We start from the raw sequence: 7,068 nt of genomic DNA on the forward strand, positions 1-7,068 counted from the left end.
ATGAGGTACATTCACATACATCGTCTGGCCAAAGGTAAATTTATCAGCTTCTTTGACAAGGCTCGCAGTGGCCGCTACTGCCCTTAGGCATGGAGGCCATCCTTTTGCTACTGAGTCCAATTGTTTAGACAAATAAGCTACTGGACGGTTCCAACTTCCTAGTCTCTGGGTCAGGACTTCCGCTGCAATCCCATTCTGTTCATGTACATACAGCTGAAAGGGTTTTTCCGAATTAGGCAATCCAAGGGCTGGTGCCTCCATAAGTCGTTGTTTGATAACTAAAAAGGCTTGTTTCTGCTCAGGTCCCCATACGAATGGGTCCTTTTCTGCACCTCGAGTGCTTTCATGTAAGGGCTTGGCCAGACTGCTGAAATCAGGTATCCATAGTCTACAAAACCCTGCTGTTCCCAGGAATCCTCTAAGTTGTTTTCTTGTGGTAGGTTCCTTGATAAGGCAAATAGCTTCTTTCCTCTCTGGTCTCAATGCTCGTTGTTGGTGTGAGATGTCAAAGCCCAAATATTTGACCTTTTCTAAACATAACTGTGCCTTTTTCTGGGAAACTCGGTAGCCAGCTTCCCAGAGCAAGTGGAGCAGTTCCTCTGTCCCTTCTTTACAGGTATCAAAATCCTTTGCCGCTAATATAAGGTCATCTACATATTGCAGAACCACCTTTTCTCCCGGTATTGAGGGGTAACTTGTTAGATCCCTCGCCAAGGCAGTGCCAAATAAAGTTGGGGAATTTTTGAATCCTTGGGGCAATCTTGTCCAGGTTAGCTGGCCTTTTGTTCCTGTCAAAGGGTCTTCCCACTGGAAGGCAAATATAGGTTGGCTCTGTGGTGCCAGCCGGCAACAGAAGAATGCATCTTTCAAGTCCAATACAGTAAAAAATGTTGCTTCTGGTGGGATCAAACTCAGCAAGGTATATGGGTTTGGTACATTTGGGTGCAAGGTCTCGATAGCCTGGTTTACGAGCCTCAAGTCCTGCACTGGCCTGTATTCATCTGTCCCAGGTTTTCGAACAGGCAAAAGGGGTGTGTTCCATTCTGATTGGCAAGGCTTAAGCAGACCATATTTTAATAGGCGGTCCAAATGTTTCTGGATGCCCTCTGCTGCTCGCCGGGGTAAGGGATATTGCCTTACAGATACAGGGGTAGCCATAGGTTTTAGGGTTACTACAATTGGAGCTATATTCTTAGCCATTCCTGGTGGGCTATTTTCGGCCCATACTCCTGGTGGCACCTGTAGAGTTCGGAGGAGCTTGTTTAATTCTGTATCCAATGTGGGTTGGACTTGCAAGGCTGACATTAGGCGCCATGATTGTTCCTTAGGTACTGAGAGAGTAATTATTCCTGCTGCTTTTGATGGCAGTTTCATTTCTGGACCTCGAGGAGTGAAGGTGATTTGGGCCTGCAATTTGGACAGCATATCTCTGCCTAAGAGAGGTATTGGACACTCAGGTATATACAAAAACTGATGGGTTAAACGATGTCCCCCAATCTGGCATTCCAAAGGTTGGAGGAAAGACCTCTTAGCTGACTGTCCAGTGGCACTTTTAATGACTACACTTTTGGATGCCTTTTTCTGCAATAGTTCTGGGAGTACTGAGTATTCAGCCCCAGTATCAATCATAAAGTCTATTAAATGGCTCCCTAATTGAATCGTGACCGTGGGCTCCTGGAAGCCTAACTTTATGGAGTCCGGTCGTTCCTAGTCTTGGGTAAAATCCTCTTCTGCCAGTCCAATGAAATTGTCTCTACTCCGTCCCTGTCCTGGTCTCTGATATCTTCCATCTCGGATCATTCCCCGTCCCCGTCCCTGGTTTCTTGGGCCGGAGCCTGGGCCTGGGCCTGGGCCTGGGCGTACTTCTTCCAACCTCAAGGGTTCAGGACATTCCCGCTTCCAGTGACCCTCCTTCTTGCAATTTGCACATTGATTCCTTCCCAATGGTGGATTCCTTCCTCGCCCTCTCCCTCCATTTAAGGGGCGGTGGTCTTGCTTCACTGCTGTGGCTAGCATCACCATCTTTTCCTTCTGCCACTTCTTCTTCTCTTGTTTCTCAGCCTCATCCCTATTCCGATAAACTCGGCGTGCAATGGCCATAATTTGGCTCATCAGCATCCCTTCCCATCCTTCTGATTTCTGAATTTTCTTACGAATATCAGAAGCGCACTGGGCCACAAATGTAGCAGTAATCATTCTACTGTTTTCAGGGGCTTCAGGGTCAAAAGGAGTCCATATATGATAGGCTTCCTGCAGCCTCTCTAAAAAGTTTCCCGGACTCTCATTTGGTTTCTGTTCTACTTCTGAAACTTTAGACATATTAGTGGGCTTCTGACATGCCCTGCGGATACCTTGCACAAGCGTCTGGCGGTAGGTGGTAAGTCTGGTCAGGTGAATTGCATTGTTTGGATCCCAATTAGGATCTTCCAAGGGAAAGTTGTCTTGGAGATGACGGTCAATATTAAAAATATTTCCCACTCTGGCCTGCTCACGCAAATATATCTGTGCCTTTTCAATTATGTCTCTCCTTTCCTCAGTGGTGAAAAGAGTATTTAGGAGCTGGCGACAATCTGTCCAAGTAGGGCTATGAGTATTTACTATTGAAGTCACCAAGTCCATCATAGCCTGAGGTTTTTCTGCAAAAGATGGGGTGTGTGTTTTCCAATTCATCAGATCTGTAGTTGTGAATGGAATGTACTGCAGGGTCGAAGTTCGAGGTGGCCGTGGTCCGGGTTGCCCGTTAACCAGCACAGGCTCCTCAAGTGCATCAAATACTCTTCTAAGAGGGGCTACTACGTGACCTTTTTCTTCACTTTGCTCTAGGGGCCTCAAATCATAAGGGATGGTATCTGTTCCAAGGCGTTCTTTTAGCAGCTTTATACGCCTGGCTGTATTGCTTGCTGACCGATTAAGGTCTCCCTGTAACTTCTGTAATATTTCTCTGGGACTTGGATGTACAGGGGTTTGGGGTGGGCAATCAGTTGTTCCACTAAAGGAGACTGTAGATGGAGGTCTATTAGGAGTCACAGGTGGAATAACCACTTCTGCTTGGGCTTTATTATAGGACTCCAATGCCTCCTGAAGATATTTATCATAATCTATCAAGGAATCAAGCTCTGTGACTCCACCCCCATTATTCATTCCACTTTCTTGCCTTGGGGTTACAACTGGTGGAGTGTTTGGATTAGGCTCCCTTCGATGTGGAGCATAGGGTGGGGGTGGAAGCACCTCTTCCTCTGGCCCCTCAAAAATGGGTTTAAGTTTATTTGGCAAGATTCCTTTCCTAGCTTCGGCTTTTACAGCCAATAATTTGCATCGTTTGACTTTGCATTCCCTTATCCATGGAGGATTTTTATTTAATGTGCTCAGCCAGGAATCTATATATGGAAATTGTTCTGGGCACCCTCCAGTTTCTTTGGCGATATCAGACCAAAGTTTGCTTACTAAATTTATATCAAAGGTTCCCTGGGATGGCCATCCAGTACTTTGTTTTGGCCATTCTAGTTCACATAACGTTCTCAAGCGCTCTGGCGTCATTTTGACTCCATATGCCCCTGAGAAGGCTTTCTTAAAATTATTTAACATACACTCAAGAGGTGTATTTTCCCCCTTTGAACCCCCAACTCCCATTGTATGGCCCTGTGAAGTATCCACTCAGTCACTCACAGACGCGCTTTGTGGGTTTCCTTGCCTAGATGGAGTCGCCTCACTAGGAACCGAAGTACTGCCCACTCCACACTCAGGTCAGCTACAGATTGCTCTGTACTTTCTCACACATACAATGCGCTGGATACTTCACCACACTCTACCTCCCAATTTTCCCTTTTCCTCCACCAGACCACCATCTGATGTACCCAACCACCTAGCGTACTCAGTTTCCCCTTACTGAGACGCAGAAGTTTGATCAAGACTTCTCTTCCTCCTAATTAATTGGAGGGCCAAAAATCCCTTTGTGCACTTACCCTTGGTTGGTTCCCTGTTTCCCCCGGTCCGTCGCCGCCAGTGAGCAGGGTATCAGACAGACGAGTCTTCTGCGTTCCCCCTGGAAAAATTTACCAGTGCACCAGCTACTCTTGCACTAAGACTCTGATACAGCATGTGTCATTCCCCACACCAATACTCTCTCTCTCTCTCTCTCTCTCTCTCTCTCTCTCTCTCTCTCTCCAGGGGCGGGGAGTATTGGCGGGGGGGGGGGAGGGGGGATGAACTGGGTCCTAATCAACAGCTGCCCTGGGGATGAGGGGATCAAATTCTCCATCCTTGCCAACTCCTTTTGTAGCACCTCTGCTTGTGGTTAACGCTTAGCTGGAATGAAATATTCAACGCAGCAATAGAGAAATTAAAATATTAATTTATTTGTCAGACAAATAAATGAGAGGCTCAGTGGTATATGGTTACCAAGCTCTGGCCTGGCCTCCTGCCATCCTGGCCAGCACTTATATTCCCTTAATCCAGCCCCCTTTGCTCCTCCTGTGGCTGCCTCTGTCCAATCAGCCTGGTTGAAATTCCTATTGGCTGTTTGGTAGAACCAATCACAAAAGATACACCCACAAAAGATACACCCATTTCCTTGCCCTTATAAGGGAGACAAAGAGCTATATATATGACAAATAAGTAATAATATATCTTACATGGAATCTTAATTACCAGCTCACCTCTTGCCCTCCTTGCCCTATTGCCTTCTAAAACAAATGTTTAATCTTACATTTTTATGTTCAACAGATGTCAAGGATCTTGAGTTCACATCAACATTGAAAGATTTCCTTCATTTAAGGTTTCTAAACAAATGCCTGACAACTATATATCAAGAGTGCTTGGATGGCGTCTTCTGTCTGGCAGGGGGGCTAGGCTGGTGGCTGACTTAATTTCAGGATAAATACAACTCTTACAACCATATGAAATAAGAATCTAGCATTCCTTAAATCCTTTGCATAATTACATTTAAGCCAATATATTTAAGCTATTATATTTCATACATTATCATAGGTAGCCTCTTAAAAGAATAAAGCTTCTCAAAGTAAAAAGGAAGGAACTCAGTAAAAAAACAGCTTTTAAAAAGAAACCTCTTCAGTTTACACCTCCCCCTTTCACCCCCCTTTCCAGCCTAAAAATAAAGTAGAAAGAAGCTTCTTCTCCAGCCAAGCCAGTTGCCTTTTCCCAACATTTATTGCCCTTTTTAACTCTCTCAGTTTAAGAAAGAAACAGCTTTAGAAAAGACTTTTCAAAAATGCTCTCTTTTCTGTCAGCTAAATGTTTTAAAAGATTTCCCAAAAAATACTCTCATTCTTCCAGCCAAGTCAGTTGTCTTTTTCACTGCTCTTGGCCTTTCAACCTTAGGAAGAAGATATGGCTCATTTTACTGGGAGGCACATTGGTATTATTTTACTATTTACTCATTCCTAATTGTGTTTTCTCAGCCTGCAAGGGCAGCATATGTAATTTCCCCTTTTTATGACTTTGAGAATTGTTTTTCTACTATAAATCAATGGGGCCCTCTTGTCTTAGGAGAAAAGCCAAGGTTTTTTCTCTGCCTGGCATGAAACATTTGAAAATCCTTTTTTTAAAGCTCATTTTTAAATACAAGCAAGCCTTAATAAAATATATAAGCTTTGATAAAAATGCAGGCTTATCATTAGATGCCTCACTTTCAGTGATGGGCTGCTTGCCACTGCTGTGCTCCTAAAGCTCTCTTGCTCCCCCCTCCTCTCTTTCTCTTTCTCTTGAATGTGGTAGCTTGAGATAGAAATAACCACCCTGAACATTCCTGGAGAGGAAGATGGGAAGGAGGCCGGAGGCATTGTTCACCAGCTGCTGTGTGCTGCATTGCCCAGACAAAGTCGTGGGCTGGGGCTCCAGCTGTTGCTCAGTTTCTACCCCTGCCTCTGCAACGTGCTCTAGACAAGGGGTGGTGAACATGTGACCCCCTCATCTCATCATGCTGGCTGGGGCTGCAGCCCATCAACCTATGAAGGCCCATCCATGTTCTGTTGCTGTTTTTGTTACTTATTTCCTGCCCTTCACCCTAAGGTCCCAGGGCAGGTTCCAACAATTTAAATAAAATGTTAGCCAAACCTCATGTCCACAGCTGCATATTCAGTAAGCTTTTGGGTGAACTGCACATCCGGAGTGGGAGGATTACTAGCTGCATATTAATAGGGGGAGGGGGAGCTTGGATTTGGGGTGCGAGCAATTAGTTTTTTGTTTCCCCACTTGAGATGCTTGCTGTGGCTAGGGCCGGGCGATATATTTTCAAATCAGCTTGAAGTCTAGATAGTGAGACTGGTTTCATAATTTCTGACCTGGCAATATATTGCGAATCATGATGTGTGTGTGTGTACTATGCAAAAAACACCATGTGGGGGGAAACTGTGAAGCCAGACAATGCTTCTTTAGATTCCTGCAGCCCCTGTGGACTCTGCCGGTTCAGCTTTCCCCTGCCCTCCTGCAGGGGGCAGCCGAAATCACAATGCGGGGGAAACCGTGAAGCCAGCCAATGCCTCTACATAGCTCCATCTTATTTCAGACATCGTGATATATTGGTGTATTGCAATGTTTAGCTAGTGATATATCACCGTGTTGAAAGTCAGCTATCACCCAGCCCTAGTTCTGGCCTCAGAGGGCAAGAGTTGTCCACCCAGCTGGAGCAAGGAAAGAATGCATACTGGCACACATTCTGTCAGGCTCTCATGCCAGTCCCCCTTGTCATTGGACCTCCAGGAGAAGCAGTTTCTGGATATCGTACCCCAGGATGGTGATGACTCCACTGAGCGGCCAAGGAGATCTGGCTTTTGGTGGACCACCTCTTCAAGAATGCCTGCCACCAGGTGAGCTGAGGGGGAGGGTACCATTGAAAGGATGGGTGTGGGCTGGAATCCAGTACCAGTTTTGGGGTGTGCAGGTTCCAAACGTCCCAATTGATTTATATCTTAGCTACCGACTCGCTCTTACGAGCTCCTGCTGTGAGTATAGTGGCACCTTGGTGGAGCGCAGCGGGTGGGACATCCAGCATACGGTCTTCCTTAGAGCGGCTCAGAAGAACCCAAGTGTTCCCAACCATTGTCTGTCTAT

The 7,068-nt window shown here is 45.8% G+C and overlaps 1 pseudogene across 1 annotated transcript in view; it reads left to right on the top strand.

Annotated features, from left to right (window-relative positions):
• LOC309361280 (inositol polyphosphate 5-phosphatase OCRL-like) overlaps positions 1–6,833 on the top strand; it is a 49,056-nt pseudogene extending 42,223 nt beyond the window's left edge. The window contains exon 12 of the transcript in view: positions 6,718–6,833. The product of the transcript in view is annotated as an inositol polyphosphate 5-phosphatase OCRL-like (transcript). The remainder of the gene's footprint in view (positions 1–6,717) is intronic.
• The last annotated feature ends 235 nt before the right edge of the window (positions 6,834–7,068 follow it).

The sequence above is a fragment of the Podarcis melisellensis genome, assembly GCF_964234715.1.
Source record: "Podarcis melisellensis genome assembly, chromosome: W".
Classification (NCBI taxonomy): Eukaryota; Metazoa; Chordata; class Lepidosauria; order Squamata; family Lacertidae; genus Podarcis; species Podarcis melisellensis.